Raw genomic sequence first — 21,490 nt, 5'->3', positions numbered from 1 at the left:
TCTGTCTGAGTCTGCCTCTCTCTCTCTATCTCTGTCTGCGTCTTTCTCTCTCTCTTTCCATCACTGTCTGTGTCTGTCTCTCTCTCTCCATCTCTGTCTGTGTCTATCTCTTTCTCTCTCCATCTCTGTCTGCATCTATCTCTCTCTCTCTCTATCTCTGTCTGCATCTATCTCTCTCTCTCTCCATCTCTGTCTGTGTCGATCTCTCTCTCTCTCCATCTCTGTCTCTCTCTCTCTCTCTCTAAATCTCTGTCTGTGTCTATCTCTCTCCATCTCTCTCTCTCCATCTCTGGCTGTGTCTATCTCTCTCTCTCCATCTCTGTCTGTGTCTGTCTCTCTCTCTCCATCTCTGTTTGTGTCTATTTCTCTCTCTCTATCTCTGTCTGCGTCTATCTCTCTCTTTCTCCTTCTCTGTCTGTCTGTCTCTCTCTCCATCTCTGTCTGCGTCTCTCTCTCTCTCTCTCTGTCCATCTCGGTCTGTGTCTATCTCTCTCTCTCTCTCTCCATCTCAGTCTGTGTCTGTCTCTCTCTCTCTCTCTCCATTTCTGTCTGTGTCTATCTCTCTCTCTCTGTCTCTGTCTGTGTCTATCTCTCTCCCTCTCTCCATCTCTGTCTGTGTCTATCTCTCTCTCTCTCCATCTCTGTCTGTGTCTATCTGTCTCTCTCTCTATCTCTGTCTGTGTCTATACCTTTCTCTCTCCATCTCTGTCTGTGTCTATCTCTCTCTCTCTCCATCTCTGTCTGAGTCTGCCACTCTCTCTCCATCTCTGTCTGAGTCTGCCTCTCTCTCTCTATCTCTCTCTGCGTCTTTCTCTCTCTCTTTCCATCACTGTCTGTGTCTGTCTCTCTCTCTCCATCTCTGTCTGTGTCTATCTCTCTCTCTCTCCATCTCTGTCTGCATCTATCTCTCTCTCTCTCTATCTCTGTCTGCATCTATCTCTCTCTCTCCATCTCTGTCTGTGTCTATCTCTCTCTCTCTCCATCTCTGTCTCTCTCTCTCTCTCTCAATCTCTGTCTGTGTCTATCTCTCTCCATCTCTCTCTCTCCATCTCTGGCTGTGTCTATCTCTCTCTCTCCATCTCTGTCTGTGTCTGTCTCTCTCTCTCCATCTCTGTCTGTGTCTATTTCTCTCTCTCTATCTCTGTCTGCGTCTATCTCTCTCTTTCTCCTTCTCTGTCTGTCTGTCTCTCTCTCCATCTCTGTCTGCGTCTCTCTCTCTCTCTCTGTCCATCTCGGTCTGTGTCTATCTCTCTCTCTCTCTCTCCATCTCAGTCTGTGTCTGTCTCTCTCTCTCTCTCTCTCCATTTCTGTCTGTGTCTATCTCTCTCTCTCTGTCTCTGTCTGTGTCTATCTCTCTCCCTCTCTCCATCTCTGTCTGTGTCTATCTCTCTCTCTCTCCATCTCTGTCTGTGTCTATACCTCTCTCTCTCCATCTCTGTCTGTGTCTATCTCTCTCTCTCTCCATCTCTGTCTGTATCTCTCTCTCTCTCTATCTCTCTCTGAGTCTATCTCTCTCTCTATCTCTGTCTGCGTCTTTCTCTTTCTCTCTCCATCACTGTCTGTGTCTGTCTCTCTCTCCATCTCTGTCCGTGTCTATCTCTCTCTCTCTCCATCTCTGTCTGTGTCTATCTCTCTCTCTCTCCATGTCCATCTGTGTCTATCTCTCTCTCTCCATCTCTGTCTGTGTCTATCTCTCTCTCTCTGCATCTCTGTCTGTCTCTCTCTCTCTCTCTCTCCATCTCTGTCTGTGTCTATCTCTCTCTCTATCTCTGTCTGTGTCTATCTCTCTCTCCATCTCTGTCTGTGTCTATCTCTCTCTCCATCTCTGTCTGTGTCTATCTCTCTTTCTCTCCATCTCTGTCTGTGTCTTCCTCTCTCTCTCCATCTCTGTCTGTGTCTATCTCTCTCTCTCCATCTCTGTCTGTGTCCATCTCTCTCTCCATCTCTGTCTGTGTCTATCTCTCTCCCTCCATCTCTGTCTATCTCTCTCTCTCTCTCCATCTCTGTCTGTGTCTGTCTGTCTCTCTCTCTCTGTCCATCTCTGTCTGTGTCTGTCTCTCTCTGTCCATCTCTGTCTGTGTCTATTTCCCACTCTCTATCTCTGTCTGCGTCTATCTCTCTCTCTCTCCATCTGTCTGTGTCTCCCTCTCTCTCTCCATCTCTGTCTGCGTCTATCTCTCTCTCTCTCCGTATCCGTCTGTGTCTATCTCTCTCTCTCCATCTCCGTCTGTGTCTATCTCTCTCTCTCTCCATCTCTGTCTGTGTCTATCTGACTCTCTCTCCATCTCTGTCTGCGTCAATCTCTCTCTCTCTATCTCTGTCTGTGTCTATCTCTCTCTCTCTCCATATCCGTCTGTGTCTATCTCTCTCTCTCTATCTCTGTCTGTGTCTATCTCTCTCTCTCTCTCCATTTCTGTCTGCGTCTATCTCTCTCTCTCCATCTCTGTCTGTCTGTCTCTCTCTCCATCTCTGTCTATCTCTCTCTCTCCATCTCTGTCTGTGTCTATCTCTCTCTCTCTCCATCTCTGTCTGTCTGTCTCTCTCTCCATCTCTGTCTCTCTCTCTCTCCATCTCTGTCTGTGTCTATCTCTCTCTCTATCCATCTCTGTCTGTCTGTCTCTCTCTCTCTCCATCTCTGTCTGCGTCTATCTCTCTCTCTCCATCTCTGTCTGCGTCGATCTCTCTCTCTCTCTCTCCATCTCTGTCTGTATCTGTCTCTCTCTCCCTCCATCTCTGTCTGTGTCTATCTCTCACTCTCCATCTTTGTCTGTGTCTATCTCTCTCTGTCTCTCCATCTCTGTCTGTGTCTATCTCTCTCTGTCTCTCTCTGCATCTCTGTCTGTCTGTCTCTCTCTCTCCATCTTTGCCTGTGTCTATCTCTCTCTCTCTCTCCATCTCTGTCTGTGTCTATCTCTCTCTGTCACTCTCTGCATCTCTGTCTGTCTGTCTCTCTCTCTCCATCTATGCCTGTGTCTATCTCTCTCTCTCTCCATCTCTGTCTGTGTCTGCCTCTCTCTCTCCATCTCTGTCTGTGTCTATATTTCTCTCTCCATCTCTTTCCGTCTCTCTCTCTCTCTCTCCATCTCTGTCTGTCTCTCTCTCTCTCTCTCCATCTCTGTCTGTGTCTATCTCTCTCCATCTCTCTCTCCATCTCTGTCTGTGTCTATCTCTCTCCATCTCTCTCTCTCAATCTCTGACTGTGTCTATCTCTCTCCATCTCTCTCTCCATCTCTGTCTGTGTCTATCTATCTTTCTCTCCACCTTTGCCTGTGTCTACCTCTCTCTCTCTCCATCTCTGTCTGCGTCTATCTCACTCTCTCTCCATCTCTGTCTGCGTCAATCTTTCTCTCTCTATCTCTGTCTGTGTCTATGTCTCTCTCTATATCTCTGTCTGCGTCTTTCTCTCTCTCTCTCCACCTTTGCCTGTGTCTATCTCTCTCTCTCTCTCCATCTCTGTTTGTGTCTATCTCTCTCTCTATCTCTGTCTGTGTCTATCTCTCTCTCTCTCCATCTCTGTCTGTGTCTATCTCTCTCTCTCCAACTCTTTCTGTGTCTGTCTCACTCTCTCTCTCCATCTCTGTCTGTGTCTTTCTCTCTCTCTCTCCATCTCCGTCTGTGTCTGTCTCTCTCTCCATCTCTGTCTGCGTCTATCTCTCTCTCTCTCCATCTCTGTCTGTGTCTACCTCTCTCTCTCCATCTCTGTCTGCGTCTATCTCTCTCTCTCTCCATCTCTGTCTGTGTCTATCTCTCTCTCTCTCCATCTCTGTCTGTGTCTATCTCTCTCTCTCTCCATCTCTGTCTGTGTCTACCTCTCTCTCTCCATCTCTGCCTGCGTCTATCTCACTCTCTCTCCATCTCTGTCTGCGTCAATCTCTCTCTCTCCATCTCTGTCTGTGTCTATCTCTCTCTCTCTCTATCTCTGTCTGTGTCTATCTCTCTCTCTCCATCTCTGTCTGCGTCTATCTCACTCTCTCTCCACCTCTGTCTGCGTCAATCTCTCTCTCTCCATCTCTGCCTGCGTCTATCTCACTCTCTCTCCATCTCTGTCTGCGTCAATCTCTCTCTCTCCATCTCTGTCTGTGTCTATCTCTCTCTCTCTCTATCTCTGTCTGTGTCTATCTCTCTCTCTCCATCTCTGTCTGCGTCTATCTCTCTCTCTCTCCATCTCTGTCTGTCTGACTCTCTCTCTCTCCATCTCTGTCTGCGTCTCTGTCTCTCTCTCTCTGTCCATCTCGGCCTGTGTCTATCTCTCTCTCTCTCTCTCCATCTCTGTCTGTGTCTGTCTCTCTCTCTCTCTCCATCTCTGTCTGTGTCTGTCTCTCTCTCTCTCTCTCTCCATTTCTGTCTGCGACTATTTCTATCTCACTCCCTCTCTGGCTGTGTCTATCTCTCTCTCTCCATCTCTGTCTGTGTCTTTGTCTCTCTCTCCATCCCTGTCTGTGTCTATCTCTTTCTCTCTCCATCTCTGTCTGTATCTGTGTCTCTCTCTCCATCCCTGTCTGTGTCAGTCTCTCTCTCTCCATCTCTGTCTGTGTCTACCTCTCTCTCCATCTCTGTCTGCGTCTATCTCTCTCTCACTCCATCTCTGTCTGTGTCTATCTCACTATCTCTCTATCTCTGTCTGCGTCTATCTCTCTCTCTCTCCATCTCTGTCTGTCTGTCTCTCTCTCTCTATCTCTGTCTGTGTCTATCTCTCTCTCTATCCATCTCTGTCTCTGTCTCTCTCTCTCTCTATCTCTGTCTGTGTCTATCTCTCTCTCCATCCCGGTCTGTGTCTATTGCTCTCTCTCTCTCTCCATCTCTGTCTGTGTCTGTCTCTCTCTCTCTCTCCGTCTCTGTCTGTGTCTGTATCTCTCTCTCTCTCCATCTCTGTCTGTGTCTATCTCTCTCTCTCTCTCCATCTCTGTCTGAGTCTGCCACTCTCTCTCCATCTCTGTCTGAGACTGCCTCTCTCTCTCTATCTCTGTCTGCGTCTTTCTCTCTCTCTTTCCATCACTGTCTGTGTCTGTCTCTCTCTCTCCATCTCTGTCTGTGTCTATCTCTCTCTCTCTCCATCTCTGTCTGCATCTATCTCTCTCTCTCTCTATCTCTGTCTGCATCTATCTCTCTCTCTCTCCATCTCTGTCTGTGTCTATCTCTCTCTCTCTCCATCTCTGTCTCTCTCTCTCTCTCTCTAAATCTCTGTCTGTGTCTATCTCTCTCCATCTCTCTCTCTCCATCTCTGTCTGCGTCTATCTCTCTCTTTCTCCTTCTCTGTCTGTCTGTCTCTCTCTCCATCTTTGTCTGCGTCTCTCTCTCTCTCTCTGTCCATCTCGGTCTGTGTCTGTCTCTCTCTCTTTCTCCATCTCAGTCTGTGTCTGTCTCTCTCTCTCTCTCTCCATTTCTGTCTGTGTCTATCTCTCTCTCTCTGTCTCTGTCTGTGTCTATCTCTCTCCCTCTCTCCATCTCTGTCTGTGTCTATCTCTCTCTCTCTCCATCTCTGTCTGTGTCTATCTGTCTCTCTCTCTATCTCTGTCTGTGTCTATACCTTTCTCTCTCCATCTCTGTCTGTGTCTATCTCTCTCTCTCTCCATCTCTGTCTGAGTCTGCCACTCTCTCTCCATCTCTGTCTGAGTCTGCCTCTCTCTCTCTATCTCTCTCTGCGTCTTTCTCTCTCTCTTTCCATCACTGTCTGTGTCTGTCTCTCTCTCTCCATCTCTGTCTGTGGCTATCTCTCTCTCTCTCCATCTCTGTCTGCATCTATCTCTCTCTCTCTCTATCTCTGTCTGCATCTATCTCTCTCTCTCTCCATCTCTGTCTGTGTCGATCTCTCTCTCTCTCCATCTCTGTCTCTCTCTCTCTCTCTCTAAATCTCTGTCTGTGTCTATCTCTCTCCATCTCTCTCTCTCCATCTCTGGCTGTGTCTATCTCTCTCTCTCCATCTCTGTCTGTGTCTGTCTCTCTCTCTCCATCTCTGTCTGTGTCTATTTCTCTCTCTCTATCTCTGTCTGCGTCTATCTCTCTCTTTCTCCTTCTCTGTCTGTCTGTCTCTCTCTCCATCTCTGTCTGCGTCTCTCTCTCTCTCTCTGTCCATCTCGGTCTGTGTCTATCTCTCTCTCTCTCTCTCCATCTCAGTCTGTGTCTGTCTCTCTCTCTCTCTCTCCATTTCTGTCTGTGTCTATCTCTCTCTCTCTGTCTCTGTCTGTGTCTATCTCTCTCCCTCTCTCCATCTCTGTCTGTGTCTATCTCTCTCTCTCTCCATCTCTGTCTGTGTCTATCTCTCTCTCTCTCTATCTCTGTCTGTGTCTATACCTTTCTCTCTCCATCTCTGTCTGTGTCTATCTCTGTCTCTCTCCATCTCTGTCTGAGTCTGCCACTCTCTCTCCATCTCTGTCTGAGTCTGCCTCTCTCTCTCTATCTCTCTCTGCGTCTTTCTCTCTCTCTTTCCATCACTGTCTGTGTCTGTCTCTCTCTCTCCATCTCTGTCTGTGTCTATCTCTCTCTCTCTCCATCTCTGTCTGCATCTATCTCTCTCTCTCTCTATCTCTGTCTGCATCTATCTCTCTCTCTCCATCTCTGTCTGTGTCTATCTCTCTCTCTCTCCATCTCTGTCTCTCTCTCTCTCTCTCAATCTCTGTCTGTGTCTATCTCTCTCCATCTCTCTCTCTCCATCTCTGGCTGTGTCTATCTCTCTCTCTCCATCTCTGTCTGTGTCTGTCTCTCTCTCTCCATCTCTGTCTGTGTCTATTTCTCTCTCTCTATCTCTGTCTGCGTCTATCTCTCTCTTTCTCCTTCTCTGTCTGTCTGTCTCTCTCTCCATCTCTGTCTGCGTCTCTCTCTCTCTCTCTGTCCATCTCGGTCTGTGTCTATCTCTCTCTCTCTCTATCCATCTCAGTCTGTGTCTGTCTCTCTCTCTCTCTCTCCATTTCTGTCTGTGTCTATCTCTCTCCCTCTCTCCATCTCTGTCTGTGTCTATCTCTCTCTCTCCATCTCTGTCTGTGTCTATACCTCTCTCTCTCCATCTCTGTCTGTGTCTATCTCTCTCTCTCTCCATCTCTGTCTGTATCTCTCTCTCTCTCTATCTCTCTCTGAGTCTATCTCTCTCTCCATCTCTGTCTGTGTCTATCTCTCTCTCTCTATCTCTGTCTGCGTCTTTCTCTTTCTCTCTCCATCACTGTCTGTGTCTGTCTCTCTCTCCATCTCTGTCCGTGTCTATCTCTCTCTCTCTCCATCTCTGTCTGTGTCTATCTCTCTCTCTCCATGTCCATCTGTGTCTATCTCTCTCTCTCCATCTCTGTCTGTGTCTATCTCTCTCTCTCTGCATCTCTGTCTGTCTGTCTCTCTCTCTCTCCATCTCTGTCTGTGTCTATCTCTCTCTCCATCTCTGTCTGTGTCTATCTCTCTCTCCATCTCTGTCTGTGTCTATCTCTCTTTCTCTCCATCTCTGTCTGTGTCTATCTCTCTCTCTCTCCATCTCTGTCTGTGTCTATCTCTCTCTCCATCTCTGTCTGTGTCTATCTCTCTCCCTCCATCTCTGTCTATCTCTCTCTCTCTCTCCATCTCTGTCTGTGTCTGTCTCTCTCTCTCTCTCCATCTCTGTCTGTGTCTATTTCCCTCTCTCTATCTCTGTCTGCGTCTATCTCTCTCTCTCTCCATCTGTCTGTGTCTCCCTCTCTCTCTCCATCTCTGTCTGCGTCTATCTCTCTCTCTCTCCGTGTCCGTCTGTGTCTATCTCTCTCTCTCCATCTCCGTCTGTGTCTATCTCTCTCTCTCTCCATCTCTGTCTGTGTCTATCTCACTCTCTCTCCATCTCTGTCTGCGTCAATCTCTCTCTCTCTATCTCTGTCTGTGTCTATCTCTCTCTCTCTCCATATCCGTCTGTGTCTATCTCTCTCTCTCTATCTCTGTCTGTGTCTATCTCTCTCTCTCTCTCCATTTCTGTCTGCGTCTATCTCTCTCTCTCCATCTCTGTCTGTCTGTCTCTCTCTCCATCTCTGTCTATCTCTCTCTCTCCATCTCTGTCTGTGTCTATCTCTCTCTCTCTCCATCTCTGTCTGTCTGTCTCTCTCTCCATCTCTGTCTCTCTCTCTCTCCATCTCTGTCTGTGTCTATCTCTCTCTCTATCCATCTCTGTCTGTCTGTCTCTCTCTCTCTCCATCTCTGTCTGCGTCTATCTCTCTCTCTCCATCTCTGTCTGCGTCGATCTCTCTCTCTCTCTCTCCATCTCTGTCTGTATCTGTCTCTCTCTCCCTCCATCTCTGTCTGTGTCTATCTCTCACTCTCCATCTTTGTCTGTGTCTATCTCTCTCTGTCTCTCCATCTCTGTCTGTGTCTATCTCTCTCTGTCTCTCTCTGCATCTCTGTCTGTCTGTCTCTCTCTCTCCATCTTTGCCTGTGTCTATCTCTCTCTCTCTCTCCATCTCTGTCTGTGTCTATCTCTCTCTGTCACTCTCTGCATCTCTGTCTGTCTGTCTCTCTCTCTCCATCTTTGCCTGTGTCTATCTCTCTCTCTCTCCATCTCTGTCTGTGTCTGCCTCTCTCTCTCCATCTCTGTCTGTGTCTATATCTCTCTCTCCATCTCTGTCTGTCTCTCTCTCTCTCTCTCCATCTCTGTCTGTCTCTCTCTCTCTCTCCATCTCTGTCTGTGTCTATCTCTCTCCATCTCTCTCTCCATCTCTGTCTGTGTCTATCTCTCTCCATCTCTCTCTCTCAATCTCTGACTGTGTCTATCTCTCTCCATCTCTCTCTCCATCTCTGTCTGTGTCTATCTATCTTTCTCTCCACCTTTGCCTGTGTCTACCTCTCTCTCTCTCCATCTCTGTCTGCGTCTATCTCACTCTCTCTCCATCTCTGTTTGTGTCTATCTTTCTCTCTCTATCTCTGTCTGCGTCTTTCTCTCTCTCTCTCCATCTCTGTTTGTGTCTATCTCTCGCTCTCCATCGCTGTCTGTGTCTATGTCTCTCTCTATATCTCTGTCTGCGTCTTTCTCTCTCTCTCTCCACCTTTGCCTGTGTCTATCTCTCTCTCTCTCTCCATCTCTGTTTGTGTCTATCTCTCTCTCTATCTCTGTCTGTGTCTATCTCTCTCTCTCTCCATCTCTGTCTGTGTCTATCTCTCTCTCTCCAACTCTTTCTGTGTCTGCCTCTCTCTCTCTCTCCATCTCTGTCTGTGTCTTTCTCTCTCTCTCTCCATCTCCGTCTGTGTCTGTCTCTCTCTCCATCTCTGTCTGCGTCTATCTCTCTCTCTCTCCATCTCTGTCTGTGTCTACCTCTCTCTCTCCATCTCTGTCTGCGTCTATCTCTCTCTCTCTCCATCTCTGTCTGTGTCTATCTCTCTCTCTCTCCATCTCTGTCTGTGTCTATCTCTCTCTCTCTCCATCTCTGTCTGTGTCTACCTCTCTCTCTCCATCTCTGCCTGCGTCTATCTCACTCTCTCTCCATCTCTGTCTGCGTCAATCTCTCTCTCTCCATCTCTGTCTGTGTCTATCTCTCTCTCTCTCTATCTCTGTCTGTGTCTATCTCTCTCTCTCCATCTCTGTCTGCGTCTATCTCACTCTCTCTCCACCTCTGTCTGCGTCAATCTCTCTCTCTCCATCTCTGTCTGTGTCTATCTCTCTCTCTCTCTATCTCTGTCTGTGTCTATCTCTCTCTCTCCATCTCTGTCTGTGTCTATCTCACTATCTCTCTATCTCTGTCTGCGTCTATCTCTCTCTCTCTCCATCTCTGTCTGTCTGACTCTCTCTCTCTCCATCTCTGTCTGCGTCTCTGTCTCTCTCTCTCTGTCCATCTCGGTCTGTGTCTATCTCTCTCTCTCTCTCCATCTCTGTCTGTGTCTGTCTGTCTCTCTCTCTCCATCTCTGTCTGTGTCTGTCTCTCTCTCTCTCTCTCTCCATTTCTGTCTGCGACTGTTTCTATCTCACTCCCTCTCTGGCTGTGTCTATCTCTCTCTCTCCATCTCTGTCTGTGTCTTTGTCTCTCTCTCCATCCCTGTCTGTGTCTATCTCTTTCTCTCTCCATCTCTGTCTGTATCTGTGTCTCTCTCTCCATCCCTGTCTGTGTCAGTCTCTCTCCCTCCATCTCTGTCTGTGTCTATCTCTCTCTCTCTCTCTCCATCTCTGTCTGTGTCTACCTCTCTCTCCATCTCTGTCTGCGTCTATCTCTCTCTCACTCCATCTCTGTCTGTGTCTATCTCTCTCTCCATCTCTGTCTGTGTCTATCTGTCTCTCTCCATCTCTGTCTGTCTGTCTCTCTCTCTCTATCTCTGTCTGTGTCTATCTCTCTCTCTATCCATCTCTGTCTCTGTCTCTCTCTCTCTCTATCTCTGTCTGTGTCTATCTCTCTCTCTCTCTATCTCTGTCTGTGTCTATCTCTCTCTCTCCATCTCTGTCTGCGTCTATCTCACTCTCTCTCCACCTCTGTCTGCGTCAATCTCTCTCTCTCCATCTCTGTCTGTGTCTATCTCTCTCTCTCTCTATCTCTGTCTGTGTCTATCTCTCTCTCTCCATCTCTGTCTGTGTCTATCTCACTATCTCTCTATCTCTGTCTGCGTCTATCTCTCTCTCTCTCCATCTCTGTCTGTCTGACTCTCTCTCTCTCCATCTCTGTCTGCGTCTCTGTCTCTCTCTCTCTGTCCATCTCGGTCTGTGTCTATCTCTCTCTCTCTCTCTCCATCTCTGTCTGTGTCTGTTTCTCTCTCTCTCTCCATCTCTGTCTGTGTCTGTCTGTCTCTCTCTCTCTCCATTTCTGTCTGCGACTATTTCTATCTCACTCCCTCTCTGGCTGTGTCTATCTCTCTCTCTCCATCTCTGTCTGTGTCTTTGTCTCTCTCTCCATCCCTGTCTGTGTCTATCTCTCTCTCTCTCCATCTCTGTCTGTATCTGTGTCTCTCTCTCCATCCCTGTCTGTGTCTATCTCTCTCTCTCTCCATCTCTGTCTGTGTCTACCTCTCTCTCCATCTCTGTCTGCGTCTATCTCTCTCTCTCTCCATCTCTGTCTGTGTCTATCTCTCTCTCTCTCTCCATCTCTGTCTGAGTCTGCCTCTCTCTCTCTATCTCTGTCTGCGTCGATATCTCTCTCTCTCCATCTCTTTCTGTGTCTACCTCTCTCTCCATCTCTGTCTGCGTCTATATCTCTCTCACTCCATCTCTGTCTGTGTCTATCTCTCTCTCCATCTCTGTCTGTGTCTATCTCTCTCTCTCCATCTCTGTCTGTCTGTCTCTCTCTCTCTATCTCTGTCTGTGTCTATCTCTCTCTCTATTAATCTCTGTCTGTCTGTCTCTCTCTCTCTCTCTATCTCTGTCTGCGTCTATCTCACTCTCTCTCCATCTCTGTCTGTGTCTATCTCTCTCTCCATCTCTGTCTGTGTCTATCTCTCTCTCTCTCCATCTTTGTCTGTCTGTCTCTCTCTCCATCTCTATCTCTCTCTCTCTCTCGATCTCTGTCTGTGTCTATCTCTCTCTCTCCATCTCTGTCTGCGTCGATCTCTCTCTCTCTCTCTCCATCTCTGTCTGTATCTGTCTCTCTCTCCCTCCATCTCTGTCTGTGTCTATCTCTCTCTCTCCATCTTTGCCTGTGTCTCTCTCTCTCTCACTCCATCTCTGTCTGTGTCTGCCTCTCTCTCTCCATCTCTGTCTGAGTCTATCTCTCTTTCTCCCTCTCTGTCTGTGTCTATCTCTCTCTCTCTCCATCTCTGTCTGTGTCTGCCTCTCTCTCTCCATCTCTGTCTGAGTCTGCCTCTCTCTCTCCCTATCTCTGTCTGAGTCTATCTCTCTTTCTCCATCTCTGTCTGTGTCTATCTCTCTCTCTCTATCTCTGTCTGCGTCTATCTCTCTCTCTCTCCATCTCTGTCTGTCTGTCTGTCTCTCTCCATCTCTGTCTGCGTCTCTCTCTCTCTGTCCATCTCGGTCTGTGTCTAACTCTCTCTCTCTCTCTCTCCATCTCTGTCTGTGTCTGTCTCTCTCTCTCTCTCCATCTCTGTCTGTGTCTGTCTCTCTCTCTCTCTCTCTCTCTCTCCATTTCTGTCTGCGTCTATTTCTATCTCACTCCCTCTCTGGCTGTGTCTGTCTCTCTCTCTCCATCTCTGTCTGCGTCTATCTCTCTCTCTCTCCATCTCTGTCTGTGTCTACCTCTCTCTCTCCATCTCTGTCTGCGTCTATCTCTCTCTCTCTCCATCTCTGTCTGTGTCTATCTCTCTCTCTCTCCATCTCTGTCTGTGTCTATCTCTCTCTCTCTCCATCTCTGTCTGTGTCTACCTCTCTCTCTCCATCTCTGCCTGCGTCTATCTCACTCTCTCTCCATCTCTGTCTGCGTCAATCTCTCTCTCTCCATCTCTGTCTGTGTCTATCTCTCTCTCTCTCTATCTCTGTCTGTGTCTATCTCTCTCTCTCCATCTCTGTCTGCGTCTATCTCACTCTCTCTCCACCTCTGTCTGCGTCAATCTCTCTCTCTCCATCTCTGTCTGTGTCTATCTCTCTCTCTCTCTATCTCTGTCTGTGTCTATCTCTCTCTCTCCATCTCTGTCTGTGTCTATCTCACTATCTCTCTATCTCTGTCTGCGTCTATCTCTCTCTCTCTCCATCTCTGTCTGTCTGACTCTCTCTCTCTCCATCTCTGTCTGCGTCTCTGTCTCTCTCTCTCTGTCCATCTCGGTCTGTGTCTATCTCTCTCTCTCTCTCTCCATCTCTGTCTGTGTCTGTCTGTCTCTCTCTCTCCATCTCTGTCTGTGTCTGTCTCTCTCTCTCTCTCTCTCCATTTCTGTCTGCGACTGTTTCTATCTCACTCCCTCTCTGGCTGTGTCTATCTCTCTCTCTCCATCTCTGTCTGTGTCTTTGTCTCTCTCTCCATCCCTGTCTGTGTCTATCTCTTTCTCTCTCCATCTCTGTCTGTATCTGTGTCTCTCTCTCCATCCCTGTCTGTGTCAGTCTCTCTCCCTCCATCTCTGTCTGTGTCTACCTCTCTCTCCATCTCTGTCTGCGTCTATCTCTCTCTCACTCCATCTCTGTCTGTGTCTATCTCTCTCTCCATCTCTGTCTGTGTCTATCTGTCTCTCTCTATCTCTGTCTGTGTCTATCTCTCTCTCTATCCATCTCTGTCTCTGTCTCTCTCTCTGTCTATCTCTGTCTGTGTCTATCTCTCTCTCTCTCCATCTCTGTCTGCGTCTATCTCACTCTCTCTCCACCTCTGTCTGCGTCAATCTCTCTCTCTCCATCTCTGTCTGTGTCTATCTCTCTCTCTCTCTATCTCTGTCTGTGTCTATCTCTCTCTCTCCATCTCTGTCTGTGTCTATCTCACTATCTCTCTATCTCTGTCTGCGTCTATCTCTCTCTCTCTCCATCTCTGTCTGTCTGACTCTCTCTCTCTCCATCTCTGTCTGCGTCTCTGTCTCTCTCTCTCTGTCCATCTCGGTCTGTGTCTATCTCTCTCTCTCTCTCTCCATCTCTGTCTGTGTCTGTTTCTCTCTCTCTCTCCATCTCTGTCTGTGTCTGTCTGTCTCTCTCTCTCTCCATTTCTGTCTGCGACTATTTCTATCTCACTCCCTCTCTGGCTGTGTCTATCTCTCTCTCTCCATCTCTGTCTGTGTCTTTGTCTCTCTCTCCATCCCTGTCTGTGTCTATCTCTCTCTCTCTCCATCTCTGTCTGTATCTGTGTCTCTCTCTCCATCCCTGTCTGTGTCTATCTCTCTCTCTCTCCATCTCTGTCTGTGTCTACCTCTCTCTCCATCTCTGTCTGCGTCTATCTCTCTCTCTCTCCATCTCTGTCTGTGTCTATCTCTCTCTCTCTCTCCATCTCTGTCTGAGTCTGCCTCTCTCTCTCTATCTCTGTCTGCGTCGATATCTCTCTCTCTCCATCTCTTTCTGTGTCTACCTCTCTCTCCATCTCTGTCTGCGTCTATATCTCTCTCACTCCATCTCTGTCTGTGTCTATCTCTCTCTCCATCTCTGTCTGTGTCTATCTCTCTCTCTCCATCTCTGTCTGTCTGTCTCTCTCTCTCTATCTCTGTCTGTGTCTATCTCTCTCTCTATTAATCTCTGTCTGTCTGTCTCTCTCTCTCTCTCTATCTCTGTCCGCGTCTATCTCACTCTCTCTCCATCTCTGTCTGTGTCTATCTCTCTCTCCATCTCTGTCTGTGTCTATCTCTCTCTCTCTCCATCTTTGTCTGTCTGTCTCTCTCTCCATCTCTATCTCTCTCTCTCTCTCCATCTCTGTCTGTGTCTATCTCTCTCTCTCCATCTCTGTCTGCGTCGATCTCTCTCTCTCTCTCTCCATCTCTGTCTGTATCTGTCTCTCTCTCCCTCCATCTCTGTCTGTGTCTATCTCTCTCTCTCCATCTTTGCCTGTGTCTCTCTCTCTCTCACTCCATCTCTGTCTGTGTCTGCCTCTCTCTCTCCATCTCTGTCTGAGTCTATCTCTCTTTCTCCCTCTCTGTCTGTGTCTATCTCTCTCTCTCTCCATCTCTGTCTGTGTCTGCCTCTCTCTCTCCATCTCTGTCTGAGTCTGCCTCTCTCTCTCCCTATCTCTGTCTGAGTCTATCTCTCTTTCTCCATCTCTGTCTGTGTCTATCTCTCTCTCTCTATCTCTGTCTGCGTCTATCTCTCTCTCTCTCCATCTCTGTCTGTCTGTCTGTCTCTCTCCATCTCTGTCTGCGTCTCTCTCTCTCTGTCCATCTCGGTCTGTGTCTAACTCTCTCTCTCTCTCTCTCCATCTCTGTCTGTGTCTGTCTGTCTCTCTCTCTCCATCTCTGTCTGTGTCTGTCTCTCTCTCTCTCTCTCTCCATTTCTGTCTGCGACTGTTTCTATCTCACTCCCTCTCTGGCTGTGTCTATCTCTCTCTCTCCATCTCTGTCTGTGTCTTTGTCTCTCTCTCCATCCCTGTCTGTGTCTATCTCTTTCTCTCTCCATCTCTGTCTGTATCTGTGTCTCTCTCTCCATCCCTGTCTGTGTCAGTCTCTCTCCCTCCATCTCTGTCTGTGTCTATCTCTCTCTCTCTCCATCTCTGTCTGTGTCTACCTCTCTCTCCATCTCTGTCTGCGTCTATCTCTCTCTCACTCCATCTCTGTCTGTGTCTATCTCTCTCTCTCTGTCTGTGTCTATCTGTCTCTCTCCATCTCTGTCTGTCTGTCTCTCTCTCTCTATCTCTGTCTGTGTCTATCTCTCTCTCTATCCATCTCTGTCTCTGTCTCTCTCTCTCTCTATCTCTGTCTGTGTCTATCTCTCTCTCTCTCTATCTCTGTCGGTGTCTATCTCTCTCTCTCCATCTCTGTCTGCGTCTATCTCACTCTCTCTCCACCTCTGTCTGCGTCAATCTCTCTCTCTCCATCTCTGTCTGTGTCTATCTCTCTCTCTCTCTATCTCTGTCTGTGTCTATCTCTCTCTCTCCATCTCTGTCTGTGTCTATCTCACTATCTCTCTATCTCTGTCTGCGTCTATCTCTCTCTCTCTCCATCTCTGTCTGTCTGACTCTCTCTCTCTCCATCTCTGTCTGCGTCTCTGTCTCTCTCTCTCTCTGTCCATCTCGGTCTGTGTCTATCTCTCTCTCTCTCTCTCTCCATCTCTGTCTGTGTCTGTTTCTCTCTCTCTCTCCATCTCTGTCTGTGTCTGTCTGTCTCTCTCTCTCTCCATTTCTGTCTGCGACTATTTCTATCTCACTCCCTCTCTGGCTGTGTCTATCTCTCTCTCTCCATCTCTGTCTGTGTCTTTGTCTCTCTCTCCATCCCTGTCTGTGTCTATCTCTCTCTCTCTCCATCTCTGTCTGTATCTGTGTCTCTCTCTCCATCCCTGTCTGTGTCTATCTCTCTCTCTCTCCATCTCTGTCTGTGTCTACCTCTCTTTCCATCTCTGTCTGCGTCTATCTCTCTCTCTCTCCATCTCTGTCTGTGTCTATCTCTCTCTCTCTCTCCATCTCTGTCTGAGTCTGCCTCTCTCTCTCTATCTCTGTCTGCGTCGATATCTCTCTCTCTCCATCTCTTTCTGTGTCTACCTCTCTCTCCATCTCTGTCTGCGTCTATATCTCTCTCACTCCATCTCTGTCTGTGTCTATCTCTCTCTCCATCTCTGTCTGTGTCTATCTCTCTCTCTCCATCTCTGTCTGTCTGTCTCTCTCTCTCCATCTCTGTCTGTGTCTATCTCTCTCTCTATTAATCTCTGTCTGTCTGTCTCTCTCTCTCTCTCTATCTCTGTCTGCGTCTATCTCACTCTCTCTCCATCTCTGTCTGTGTCTATCTCTCTCTCCATCTCTGTCTGTGTCTATCTCTCTCTCTCTCCATCTTTGTCTGTCTGTCTCTCTCTCCATCTCTATCTCTCTCTCTCTCTCCATCTCTGTCTGTGTCTATCTCTCTCTCTCCATCTCTGTCTGCGTCGATCTCTCTCTCTCTCTCTCCATCTCTGTCTGTATCTGTCTCTCTCTCCCTCCATCTCTGTCTGTGTCTATCTCTCTCTCTCCATCTTTGCCTGTGTCTCTCTCTCTCTCACTCCATCTCTGTCTGTGTCTGCCTCTCTCTCTCCATCTCTGTCTGAGTCTATCTCTCTTTCTCCCTCTCTGTCTGTGTCTATCTCTCTCTCTCTCCATCTCTGTCTGTGTCTGCCTCTCTCTCTCCATCTCTGTCTGAGTCTGCCTCTCTCTCTCCCTATCTCTGTCTGAGTCTATCTCTCTTTCTCCATCTCTGTCTGTGTCTATCTCTCTCTCTCTATCTCTGTCTGCGTCTATCTCTCTCTCTCTCCATCTCTGTCTGTCTGTCTGTCTCTCTCCATCTCTGTCTGCGTCTCTCTCTCTCTGTCCATCTCGGTCTGTGTCTAACTCTCTCTCTCTCTCTCTCCATCTCTGTCTGTGTCTGTCTCTCTCTCTCTCTCCATCTCTGTCTGTGTCTGTCTCTCTCTCTCTCTCTCTCTCTCTCCATTTCTGTCTGCGTCTATTTCTATCTCACTCCCTCTCTGGCTGTGTCTGTCTCTCTCTCTCCATCTCTGTCTGTGTCTATTTCTCTCTCTCTATCTCTGTCTGCGTCTATCTCTCTCTTTCTCAATCTGTGTCTGTCTGTCTCTCTCTCTCCATCTCTGTCTGCGTCTCTCTCTCTCTCTCTGTCCATCTCGGTCTGTGTCTATCGCTCTCTCTCTCTCTCCATCTCTGTCTGTGTCTGTATCTCTCTCTCTCTCTCCATCTCTGTCTGTGTCTGTCTCTCTCTCTCTCTCTCTCTCTCCATCTCTGTCTGTGTCTGTATCTCTCTCTCTCTCCATCTCTGTCTGTGTCTATATCTCTCTCTCTCTCCATCTCTGTCTGAGTCTGCCTCTCTCTCTCTATCTCTGTCTGCGTCTATATCTCTCTCTCTCCATCTCTGTCTGTGTCTATCTCTCTCTCTCTATCTCCGTCTGTGTCTATCTCTCTCCCTCTCTCCATCTCTGTCTGTGTCTATCTGTCTCTCTCTCCATCTCTGTCTGTGTCTATACCTTTCTCTCTCCATCTCTGTCTGAGTCTGCCTCTCTATCTCCATCTCTGTCTGAGTCTGCCTCTCTCTCTCTATCTCTGTCTGCGTCTTTCTCTCTCTCTCTCCATCACTGTCTGTGTCTGTCTCTCTCTCTCCATCTCTGTCTGTGTCTATCTCTCTCTCTCTCCATCTCTGTCTGCATCTATCTCTCTCTCTCTCTATCTCTGTCTGCATCTATCTCTCTCTCTCTCTCCATCACTGTCTGTGTCTATCTCTCTCTCTCTCCATCTCTGTCTGTCTCTCTCTCTCTCTCTCTCTCAATCTCTGTCTGTGTCTATCTCTCTCCATCTCTGGCTGTGTCTATCTCTCTCTCTCCATCTCTGTCTGTGTCTGTCTCTCTCTCTCCATCTCTGTCTGTGTCTATTTCTCTCTCTCTATCTCTGTCTGTGTCTATCTCTCTCTCTTTCTCCATCTCTGTCCGTCTGTCTCTCTCTCCATCTCTGTCTGCGTCTCTCTCTCTCTCTCTGTCCATCTCGGTCTGTGTCTATCTCTCTCTCTCTCTCTCCATCTCTGTCTGTGTCTGTCTCTCTCTCTCTCTCTCCATTTCTGACTGCATCTATCTCTCTCTCTCTGTCTCTGTCTGTGTCTATCTCTCTCCCTCTCTCCATCTCTGTCTGTGTCTATCTCTCTCTCTCTCTATCTCTGTCTGTGTCTATACCTCTCTCTCTCTCCATCTCTGTCTGTGTCTGTATCTCTCTCTCTATCTGTGTCTGTGTCTATCCCTCTCTCTCCATCTCTGTCTGTGTCTATCTCTCTCTCTCTCACTCCATCTCTGTCTGTGTTGATCTCTCTCTCTCTCCATCTCTGTCTGTCTGTCTCTCTCTCTCCATCTCTGTCTGCGTCTCTCTCTCTCTCTCTGTCCATCTCGGTCTGTGTCTATCGCTCTCTCTCTCTCTCCATCTCTGTCTGTGTCTGTATCTCTCTCTCTCTCTCCATCTCTGTCTGAGTCTGCCTCTCTCTCTCCATCTCTCTCTGAGTCTATCTCTCTCTCCATCTCTGTCTGTGTCAATCTCTCTCTCTCTATCTCTGTCTGCGTCTTTCTCTCTCACTCTCCATCACTGTCTGTGTCTGTCTATCTCTCCATCTCTGTCTGTGTCTATCTCTCTCTCTTTCCATCTCTGTCTGTGTCTATCTCTCTCTCTCTCCATCTCTGTCTGTGCCTCTCTCTCCATCTCTGTCTGTGTCTATCTCTCTCTCTCTCACTCCATCTCTGTCTGTGTCTATCTCTCTCTCTCTCCATCTCTGTCTGTCTGTCTCTCTCTCTCCATCTCTGTCTGCGTCTCTCTCTCTCTCTCTGTCCATCTCGGTCTGTGTCTATCGCTCTCTCTCTCTCTCTATCTCTGTCTGTGTCTGTATCTCTCTCTCTCTCTCCATCTCTGTCTGTGTCTATCTCTCTCTCTCTCCATCTCTGTCTGTGTCTACCTCTCTCTCTCTCCATCTCTGTCTGAGTCTATCTCTGTCTCTCTATCTCTGTCTGCGTCTATCTCTCTCTCTCTCCATCTCTGTGTCTTCCTCTCTATCTCCATCTCTGTCTGTGTCTACCTCTCTCTCTCCATCTCTGTCTGTGTCTACCTCTCTCTCTCCATCTCTGTCTGTGTCTCTCTCTCCATCACTGTCTGTGTCTATGTCTCTCCCTCCATCTCTGTCTATCTCTCTCTCTCTCTCTCCATCTCTGTCTGTGTCTGTCTCTCTCTCTCTCTCTCCATTTCTGTCTGTGTCTACCTCTCTCTCTCCATCTCTGTCTGTGTCTACCTCTCTCTCTCCATCTCTGTCTGTGTCTCTCTCTCCATCACTGTCTGTGTCTATCTCTCTCCCTCCATCTCTGTCTATCTCTCTCTCTCTCTCTCCATCTATGTCTGTGTCTGTCTCTCTCTCTCCATCTCTGTCTGTGTCTGTCTCTCTCTCTCCATCTCTTTCTGTGTCTACCTCTCTCTCTCCATCTCTGTCTGCGTCTATCTCTCTGTCTCTCCATGTCCGTCTGTGTCTATCTCTCTCTCTCCATCTCTGTCTGTGTCTATCTCTCTCTCTCTCCATCTCTGTCTGTGTGTATCTCTCTCTCTCCATCTCTGTCTGTGTCTATCTCTCTCTCTCTCCATCTCTGTCTGTGTGTATCTCTCTCTCTCCATTTCTGTCTGTGTCTATCTCTCTCTCTCTGTCTCTGTCTGTGTCTATCTCGCTCTCTCTCCATCTCTGTCTGTGTCTGTCTCTCTCTCTCCATCTCTGTCTGCGTCTATCTCCCTCTCTCTCCATGTCTGTCTGTGTCTATCTCTCTCTCTCTCCATCTCTGTCTGCGTCTATTTCTCTCTCTCTATTTCTGTCTGTGTCTATCTCTCTCTCTCTCCATCTCTGTCTGTGTCTATCTCTCTCTCCATCTCTGTCTGTGTCTATCTCTCTCTCTCCATCACTGTCTGTGTCTATCTCTCTCTCTATCCATCTCTGTCTGTCTCTCTCTCTCTCCATCTCTGTTTGCGTCGATCTCTCTCTCTCTCTCTCCATCTCTGTCTGTATCTCTCTCTCTCTCTCTCTCCATCTCTGTCTGTGTCTATCTCTCTCTCTCTCCATCTCTGTCTGTCTGTCTCTCTCTCCACCTTTGCCTGTGTCTATCTCTCTCTCTCTCCATCCCTTTCTGAGTCTATCTCTCTCTCTCCATATCTGTCTGTGTCTATCTCTCTCTCTCTCCATCTCTGTCTGTGTCTATCTCTCTCTCTCCATCTCTGTCTGTGTCTATCTCTCTCTCTCTCCATCTCTGTCTGTTTCTATCTCTCTCCCTCCATCTCTGTCTATCTCTCTCTCTCTCTCTCTCCATCTCTGTCTGTGTCTGTCTCTCTCTCTCTCCATCTCTGTCTGTGTCTATCTGTCTCTCTCTCTCTCTCTCTGTCTGTGTCTGTCTCTCTCTCTCTCTCTCCATCTCTGTCTGTGTCTATCTCTCTCTCTCTCCCTCTCTGTCTGTGTCTACCTCTCTCTCTCCATCTCTGTCTGCGTCTATCTCTCTCTCTCTCCACGTCCGTCTGTGTCTATCTCTCTCTCTCCATCTCTGTCTGTGTCTATCTCTCTCTCTCTTCATCTCTGTCTGTGTGTATCTCTCTCTCTCCATCTCTGTCTGTGGCTATCTCTCTCTCTCTCCATCTCTGTCTGTGTCTATCTCTCTCTCTATCTCCATCTCTGTCTGCGTCTATCTCTCTCTCTCTCCATCTCTGTCTGTCTGTCTCTCTCTCTCTCCATCTCTGTCTGTGTCTATCTCTCTCTCTATCTCCATCTCTGTCTGCGTCTATCTCTCTCTCTCCATCTCTGTCTGTGTCTATCTCTCTCTCCATCTCTGTCTGTGTCTATCTCTCTCTCTCTCTCTCCATCTCTGTCTGTGTCTATCTCTCTCTCTATCTCCATCTCTGTCTGCGTCTATCTCTCTCTCTCTCTCTCCATCTCTGTCTGTGTCTATCTCTCTCTCTCCATCTCTGTCTGTGTCAATCTCTCTCTCCATCTCTGTCTGTGTCTATCTCTCTCTCTATCTCCATCTCTGTCTGCGTCTATCTCTCTCTCTCCATCTCTGTCTGTGTCTATCTCTCTCTCTCCATCTCTGTCTGTGTCAATCTCTCTCTCCATCTCTGTCTGTGTCTATCTCTCTCTCTCTCCATCTCTGTCTGTGTCTACCTCTCTCCATCTCTCTCTCCATCTCTGTCTGTGTTTATCTCTCTCTCTCTCTCCATCTCTGTCTGTGTCTATCTCTCTCCATCTCTCTCTCCATCTCTGTCTGTGTCTATCTCGCTCTCTCTCCATCTCTGTCTGCGTCTCTCTCTCTCTCTCCATCTCTGTCTGTGTCTGTCTCTCTCTCTCTCTCTCTCCATTTCTGTCTGCGTCTATTTCTATCTCACTCCCTCTCTGGCTGTGTCTATCTCTCTCTCTCCATCTATGTCTGTGTGTGTCTCTCTCTCTCTGTCCATCTCGGTCTGTGTCTATCGCTCTCTCTCTCTCTCCATCTCTGTCTGTGTCTGTATCTCTCACTCTCTCTCCATCTCTGTCTGTGTCTGTCTCTCTCTCTCTC

General features: G+C 48.0%; 1 long non-coding RNA gene across 1 annotated transcript in view; it reads left to right on the top strand.

Moving 5' to 3' along the window:
- Window positions 1-21,490, top strand: part of LOC140454478 (uncharacterized) — a 656,315-nt gene that overhangs the window by 188,256 nt on the left and 446,569 nt on the right. The window lies entirely within an intron of this gene.

The sequence above is a fragment of the Chiloscyllium punctatum genome, chromosome 3 (genome assembly GCF_047496795.1).
Source record: "Chiloscyllium punctatum isolate Juve2018m chromosome 3, sChiPun1.3, whole genome shotgun sequence".
Taxonomy (NCBI): Eukaryota; Metazoa; Chordata; class Chondrichthyes; order Orectolobiformes; family Hemiscylliidae; genus Chiloscyllium; species Chiloscyllium punctatum.
Note: the sequence above shows the minus strand (reverse complement) of the source record. Positions and strands in the feature narration are given on the sequence as shown.